The sequence below is a fragment of the Magnolia sinica genome, chromosome 15 (assembly GCF_029962835.1).
Source record: "Magnolia sinica isolate HGM2019 chromosome 15, MsV1, whole genome shotgun sequence".
Taxonomy (NCBI): domain Eukaryota; kingdom Viridiplantae; phylum Streptophyta; class Magnoliopsida; order Magnoliales; family Magnoliaceae; genus Magnolia; species Magnolia sinica.
The window spans coordinates 73,271,225-73,280,727 of NC_080587.1; positions in this window are offsets into that span (position 1 = coordinate 73,271,225).

The following is a 9,503-nucleotide window of genomic DNA, read 5'->3' on the forward strand; positions in this document are numbered from 1 at the left end:
GTTAAAATGAGAAAATTTCAAGCCTTGGATGGATCACGAATGCAAATATCACAAACAAATAAATTGCCAATGTTTTTCACTATCCATCTAGATGATCGGCATTTGGATGGTTTAGATCATTCTATTTTGTGTACTTCAGTAATGTAGCCAATAATTGGATTGCTCTGAAACATCATCGGCGTGCTATGTGTATGGCGAACATGTGCATAGCGGCACCTTTATTTACTCATGCCACATGCGTGGATAATTCACACATGTAGATGATCCAAGCCGCTCAGTAGATGAGACCCACCATGGTAGTCATTATATCCGAAAGTTCAAACACCTTAAATTCAGACAAGCCTAATCGAGCACACCCTAATGCATTATGGTGCAAATTAGAAGGAACAACTACAATGATTAATAATTTTTAATTCAACCGTACTTTTATGCAGTGTAATTTACATGCACGTGGGTTTTAATGGTATGTTGGATATGTTTCATTATGTTAAACACGTGAGGCTTTACTTTGACATTCCTAAAATAGTAAGCCCAGTTTTGTAGTTCACATCAAGCTCAAAATTAAGTAGTTGTTAGCCCGTGTACATATTTCTATAAGCTCGTTATAGTAACTATATAAAATGTCACATATGTATTAGTGCAAATGGCCCCAGATATTGTGTATTATTGTATATCGTAACCCTAAGGAGGTTGCTTATACCTGTTGGGGTCCACTGTAAGGTGTACAAGTCATTATATGCCTTGTATAATTGGCCTTAGTAATGATATATGTATGGATGCGATCAGCCCGCTATTTGGGTGCGCCGATTGACAAGTATTCGACAGCCACTAATCACCAATCGGGGCCGCATCTATATAGATGTGTGTCATATATTGACTTAGGTTTGTGTCCTAAATTAAATTACGATCTAATGGCCTGAAAGCCACGATATTAGCAAGAGATCATAAGTAGATAATTAACTTAAGTTCTTGACCAATTCTATAGGTATTCTCAAGTTGAACGTCTCGAGACACGATCTCAGCTTAATGTTCTGCAATGGAAGTTAGGCCCGCTAGGACAAACGTATCTCTATAATTTCATATCTAGCGACCCACCAATGAGCAATTTAGAAATTGTTTAGATAATCAAGCCATTTTTAAAATAAATATAATTAACAAAATTTATCGTGTACAATTAAATAGGATTGGATTACCTAAGTTTGCAACGTGAGCCATTCACAGTCAGATAAAATGACAATTCAGTCCCAATCACCCCAAATCGTTGATCCAAATGTCATAAAACACTTTGGTCAATCCGATTTATGTGCATCAGATGATTCATATTTGATCTATTAGTTATATTGGCTCTATGTAAACATTTATTCAATTACGGTTGTCTTGATTAGTCGGTGATATGTTGGCTAGATTGGGGCCTTAGGTGGTCAGATCATAAGGCTAGACCCAGGGTTTTGGTGATTGGGCGTGTTCGTTATCTTATGACGGTTAATTAATTGAATTTGTGTGGTTCTTTTATCGTAACACCCGTGTATAGTCTAAGATCGAATATTAAAGATTAGCAAGTGACAAAATAAATTAATCATAGTAAAAGGAATTTCGAGGATCTTTGAAATCCAAAACAGTAAAAATTCGGGACATCGCAACTTTCTCGGGTCCACTTCCGGCAGGCCAACCATCAATGTTATGAAAGCCCATAATAGACCTCTATGGGCTGGTTAAAGAGAAATATCAATGCTGGTTCTTACAAATCATGAAGATCGTTATAAGGACATCATTTTAACTCTTGGCCCAAATGGAATAAGATAGTAGCCCCTCCATATACACAATGTACCTTTTATGAATTTCGTATTTATAACCATCATGAATGTTTTGTCGTTGGATCTTCTCTAAGCCCTTTTGGTTAACACACAACCTTTGTGTGTGAATATACGTTTCGTGCATGGTTGTCGTTGCACCTTGAGTGCATATTTCCATATGCCTTTTGAAATATAATTGGGTGCGAACTATTCCCCTCTTTTTTATTGAGCTTGGTCTTGGTATTAGGGCTAGCCCAAGTATTTCTTGGGCCCAATTCCAAGGTATGGACAATATTTTCACTGCTCATTGTTTATAGGTCCATGATAAAAACATGATAATAGTTTGGACTTAATTGTGAATGATTTTTGGATGCTTATAAGGTTATTATGATATTGAATCCATAAGGTTATTTTGGATAAAAGATTTTGAGTTATATAAATATAATTTAATTAGCCGTTTACACGGGCTTTATTTTATTTCTCGTGAATTTAAACTATGTATAAGCCTTCTCTCTACGCAACCCATGGTAGGGCCAAAACTTTTAACCACTTGTCACTTTGGCCTAATTTAACCATACCGATTTAAGGGCACTGGACAGAATAATGGGCATCATACCCATCCAGTCTTTAAGGGTACAAGCCTAATAAAGTAGCCAGATAAATTAACACAATTAAAGCGTGTGCCTGAAGTACTGCAAGCATTTGCTATGCTAAGAAAGAGGAAGCGACACGATCTCTCCTCCTTTTCAGAGAGGTGAAGTAGATGTGGATACGAAAGTAGGAATCCACGATAGGCGACGCCTTCTCACCATCAAGAAAAGTTACAAATTAGAGTCGCGGTCCCTCTCCCCTCACTCGAACTGAATATATTGAAGCCCTCGTCAATTACATGTGAGAGTGGAATGCAGCAACTTCATTTTATCTGGCGAGTATCATCATTAGCATCAATGGCAGATGCGAATAACCTTCTTTGCACACGTATTCCTCCACCACGGTTGACATGTGGTGGTCCTTGAGATTGAGAATTCCTTACAAACTAAAAATTTCAGATCACATGTATTGAATGGTAATTATGATTTGGATCCATGCATTATAAATAGAAATTACCAAATGAGCTAATAAATTCTAATCAAAATACTGAAATTCAAAAACAATGGGTATGTGCCGCAGAGTATTGTAATAAAATTCATGGTGTGAACCCTAAAATTTATTATACATCCAGAATACTGTAAATCACCTGTTAGTGGTGTTGATTGTCAAGTCTATTGTGAAGCCAAATAAAACATTCGTATGTCAATTTAAGCCCTTCTGAAGACATTGAAAAAAAAATTATAATTATCTTGATTTTTATTTATTTTATTGTGAAATTATCGAGTTCAGACATCCTTTAATGGTTTTCCCAACACTAAAGGAAGCAACTTCGGTAATTACTTGTAGGATGTGTGAAAGTGCTTCCTAAATAAATCAATTCATTTAAAAAAAGATTGTACTTTGCTCTAGTTGTGTGTGAAGTTTGCCCCTAGAGTTTTAATTTACATGTAGGAAGCCCAGTCATCAATCGAGATAATTTATTCAACGAGACTATTAGAGCTGGGCATGGGGCTTCAATCATGCAAATTTGCCAATTATAACCTTAGAAACATGGCCAATTTGTTTTAACTGTTTGTTTTCTTACAAGACGTACATTGTGTGGTTAGAATAACCGAATAAAAGCATTACTCTAAAATTATAAGGTGGAATCATCAAATAGATAGTTTAAGATAATGGTTAGACATATTTTATTTATTCGTTCCATTTTTATTGTCTGTCTTCCATCCTATTGATCATATACTTAAGATTATTTAGTTGGCATAAATTTAGTTAATGTCTTGTCTTGTTCCTAATCGTATCAAAGAATGGATCATCATAACTGATCACTAAGGGTCAAGTGCAAATTAAGAGCTCTAGGATTGTTGCTAGCGTATGCATGAAACGGGGACTTCCAAAAAACTTGTAAGAAATCATGTCAGGGATAAAGCAAGCAACCCACAAGTCACGTTGGCATGGAATGCAATGAAAGTAATCACACACTGAGTAACTCATTATTGTGCCTATTTACACCCATTTTGGTGTATCCACTTACACCAATGAGATACCATCACATATTGGCACTATGCGCTTGATGATAGATGGAATCTTACTTGTACTTGGAGAATATTTTTTGTCGTGCATTTCTTGAAGACGTGTCAATTACTAAAAACGAAATGGCATGGAGTTGTACACCAGTATGTGGATAAGAAGCCACAGTGAATGACATGTAGCCTTAATATGTGTGGCACATGTAGCTGAGGCAACATACTCGACGAGACTATAAATGTTGGGGAACCGCGGAAGCACACGGATCAAGCAAAGTACTACCAATCGCACGACCTAGTCAAAAAACAAATAATCTAAAATTAACGTGGAAAAACCCCTGTGAAAAAAGAAAAAAAAACCCATGACACCAAGCAATGAATTTGCACTATGAAAGCATAAATCACAAGAGATAGAGCATTACTGATTCGAACAAGCCTCGAATCCTCTTCACAAGTCCAATCTATGCCCTTGAAACCCTTATGAATGATTTAGAAAGCCCTATAATTCCTCTACTCCTCAAATCCCAATTACATTTGATATATATAGTATCATATGGCATCACAATTGAAATAGGAAATAAATCTCGCACTTATGCAATTTTGTGCATGCGCTCGAAGGGACTTCAATGGCATTGGCGATCGGTCGATGACATTAAGTACCTTCGATGACATCGAGTAGTAACACCAAATCATTACAACAACTAACATCGATTTTTTGGATTTTTCAGGTGGCATTGAGCATCTGTCGATGGCATCGAGTGGTCTGTTGATGGCATCAACAAACCATGTTGCTTTTAGATTTAAGACATCGACAACAATCCCCGCCATGTCTTCAGTCTTCAATCTTCATGGCTCCTTATCCTCATATATAAATTCGTCTTGCATCATAGCTTCACCATCACTTATGGTGCATACTCCATCTCTTATTCATGTATTCGTCAGGCCCAAAGAAGTTGCACATAACTAAACTTCTTCGTGGGAACCACCTTTGTAAGGATGTTAATCAGTCATGCATCCTTCATCAAGCACCTGCCGGATAAAATAATGACGCACAGCAATATGTTTAGTACGGGAGTGATAAACATATTTTTTAGCCAAATCAATCATGCTTTCACTGTGGCAATTGATTGGTACAGCCTCATGTTGAAGCCTCAACTGATTTATTATCCATCTCGACCAAACACTCTCCTTAAATGCTTTTGTCACCGCCATATACTCAACTTCGGTAATAGAAAGGGCCACCGCATATTGAAGCTTAGATACCCAACCCATCGCTCCACCCGCTAGTACAAACGAGTAACCAGAAGTTGACATTTTATTATCCACATTGTCTGCGTAGTCAGAATCCACATAGCCTACTAACTCGTCCTATAATTTCTCAAATGATATGACGTGGTCCTATGTGCCTTGAATATATTGAAGTAGACATGTTATTGCCTCCCAATGTTGCTTGCTGGTGTTAGACATATATCTGCCAACAACACCCAATACATGTGAAATATTAAGTTTGGTACAGACTGTGGCATACATCGAGCTACTAATTGCGCTCGAATAAGGCACACGAGACATATTTTGCTTTTCTTCATCAATTTTAGGACTGTGTTCAGAATAAGGCTTAAAATGAGCCGCGTGGGGAACGTTGACTGAATTTGATTTGTTCATCCCATACTTTATCAATACATTTTCAAGGTATTCCGGTTGAGATAACCATAGCCTGATCATTTTCCCGTCTCTGTGCATGTCAGTACTAAGAACCATCTTTGCAGTCCCCAAATCTATCATCTCGAATGTCCCTGATAATCGAGCCTTCGGTATGTCGATCTCAGGCATGCTATGACGGGCGGTAAGTATGTCATCGACATATACTGCCAATATAATAAATTTTCCATTACTCAGTATCCTGTAATAGACACAATGATCATACTTACTCCTGGTAAACTTCTGACTTACTGTGAAAGAATTAAATTTTGCATAATACTGTATAGGCGACTGTTTTAGGCCATACAACGACATCTTCAACCTCCAAACCTTATTCTCTGGCCCTTTTATTTTGAAGCCTTCTAGCTGCTTCATGTAAATTTATTATTCCAATTCCTCATGCAGGAAGACAGTTTTGACATTAATTTGTTCTGCTTCGAGATCATATTAGGCAACTAATGCAAAAAAAAATCTGATAATACCTACTTCACCACAACTGCGAATATCTCAGTGAAGTCGACGCCTTCTCTCTGGGTATATCCTTTCGCTTTCAACATTGTCTTGTACCTATCATGTTTTTTCGTTAAGATCCACTTGCACCTGATCGCTTTTCAGTCGACAAGAAGCTCCACCAGCTCTCACATCTCATTCTTGTACAAGGTGTCTATCTCATCATCCATTGCTACTTTACAATCTTCAACATTTCGCTTAACAAGAGTTTCCTGAAAAGTAGATGAATTCTCCTCATTCGTAATGAGGGTAAATGCGACATTTGAGTTATCCTTTTAACCCTCCGATAACCTACAATCCCTTGGTATATTCATTCTCATAGGTGGTTGCTCCACCTGCTCTTGTACATTTGCATGCATCTCAATATCAACCTGTGTCTCATCTTTGTTTATCTGAACGTCCACAACCAACTTCTTGACTTCATTGTTCTCATTATTATGGAACAAGGATCCTTCGTCGAATTCGACTAATGATGATTTTTCGTGTGACCCGGTCTTACAGCCCATAGCCCTTCACAACATTACCATAGCCGATAAATATATATTTCTTAGCCCTCTGGCCCATCTGATCTCTCTCAACTGACTGTATATGAGAGTAAGAATTATAACAATATACACGCAATCCCTGTTAACTACTCCACACTTCCTTTAAAATTTTACATTCGATTGTTATAAAAGGTGACCGATTCACCAAATAACAAGTCGTGTTAATGGCCTCGGTCCACAATACATTGTCTAACCCGACATTACTAATCATGCACTGGGCCCTCTCCAAGAGAGTTTAATTAATCCACTTGGCTACACCATTATGATCTAGCGTGCGACGCACTGTGTTGTGCCTCACGATCCATTCATCTTTGCCATATTGATTGAATTTCCTGTGAGTAAATTCTCCACCGTTATTTATCTTCAACACTTTTACATTTTGCCCTGGCCTTTTTTACAACTATTGCCTTCCAATGCTTGAAGTTGGTGAAAACATCAAAATTATTTTTTCACAAAATAAATCCATGTTTTCCTAAAATAATCATTGATGAATGTGACATACGACGACAACCCTCCACCAGAAACCATGGGCGTTGTCTCTCATACATCATAACACGCATAATTAATAACACACTTACATACATGTTTTCTATATTTAAAAGACAACATTAACTGTTTACTATGTATACAATGCTCGCTTATATTAAAATAAAAACTTTTAAAAGATTGAATTAAATAATGGTTAGAAAGTAACTTCATGCCCCGCTCGCTCGTGTGACATAAGGGTACATGTCATATACGTGCAGACGTGGAATATGCTACAGACGTTGCAGCTCCATCCGACGAAGTGCTCTCGATTAACCTGTAAAGATTTTCATTCATCCGTGCCTTCATGATTATGAGTGCACCCTTTAAAACTTTAAGGACACGATCAAACCCGACGAGATTGTACCTCAGTACCTCGAGTGATCCCATTGATACTAGACTCTTCCTTAAATCAGGAATGTGTCTCACCTCGGTCAATATATGCTCCATGCTATCAAATATCTTAACTCACACCGATCCAGCACCTACCACTTTACATGCATCATCATTGACAATAAATACCTGACCACCATCGCATTATTGTAATTGGAGAACTAATTCTGATGAGGGGTCATATGGTACAAAGCTCCCGTATCCAGAATCCATTTTTCGTCAAAGTACCTGGATTTTAACGCAGTATGCATATTACTACTGCTTACTTCCTCACTGGATTCCACGGTGTTGGCTTCACTAGAAGAACTATTTGCATTCTCATTTATCGACTTAGAATTCTGACAATCCTTTTTCATGTGCCCGGACATGCTACAATTTTAGCACTTCAACTTACTTTGTCTTTGAATTTATACCTATATTACGAAGATCAACTATCTGGCTCGGGATTTTTCCCCCTCATAATTAATGCATCTATAAAAGTAGCAGCATCACCATTTTTTCTTTCTCATCGCCTTTGACTAAATGGATGAGATAACGGTCTCGATGCTAATGGTAGCTATACTGGTGCATGGCGAATCCTTTAACGACTCATACGAAGTCGGGAGAAAATTCAACAAAATGATGTCTGATCCTCATTTTCCATCGTTTCCTCGGCATCCAATAATTTGCAAATCAACATATTAATGTTACTAATATAGGCTCTAACATTGCCCCCCTCTTTCATCTTCAAATTTAACAACTAAAGCTTCAAGTACAAACAAGTCTTAAGAGATTTCTTTGCAAAGATGTTCTTTCATATCGCTTATGTACTTGCTGCAATCTTCTCTCTTATAATATTACATAGGACCTCATCCGTCAAGCATAATTGGATAGAGGTTTTCACTTTCTTATCAATTTTTTTTTCATTCATCTTTGGTCATTTATTTCGGTCGCTTTTTAAGGAGGACATCGTCTAATCTTTACTGAACTAGGACACCAGTCATCTTAACTTTCCATAGTTTACAATTGTTTTTGCCAAAATAATTTTCCACATTAAAATTTGGGTTATAGACTGCTGATACCTTGCTTTTAGATTTGATCTACTTCATAATATTATCTCTGATACCATTTGTTCAGGAACCATGGAAGCACATAGGGACGAATCAAGCAAAGTACTATTAATCGCAAAACCAAGTCCAAACACAAATAATATGAATTTTACGTAGAAAAACTCTTACGGGAAAAATTTTTACGACACAAAGCGATGAGTATGTACTATGAAAGCATAAATTAAAAGAGATAAAGCGTCACCTACTCGAAGAAGCCTTGAATCCTCTACATAAGCCCAAGCTATGCCCTTGAAACCCTCATGAACGATTTAGAAAGCCTTATAACTTCTATACTCCTTCCCAAATCCAAATTACACCTGATATAGAGTATTATATAGTATCACAATCGGAATAGGAAACAGATCCCGTACTTACGCAATTTTGCCCGCACTCTATGGGACTTCGACGACATTGATGATCTGTCAATGACATTAAACACCTTCGATGACATGGAGTAGCAACACAAAATCATTCCAGCAACCAAAATGGATTTTTTTAGATTTTCTTGATGGCATCGAGTATCTGTCCATGGCATCAACCTCTACTCAATGGCATCGAGTCGTCTGTCGATGACATCAACAGACCATGTTACCTATAGGTTTAAAACATCAACAACAATAATGATCCGTCGAGACAAGGATCTTATCACAAGTCCATGTATGCTTGGCAAGGCCGACCATTTCGCATAGTCCTTCCAAAATGGGATATGTAATATCCCCCCCCCCCCCTTTTAATGGTAACTATTCAAAACACCATTGTTTCTTATAGTGTGGGTCCACCTGAGTTTTGGATCAACCTCCTTTTTGGGCCCATGCCCTAATATGGACAATCAAGACT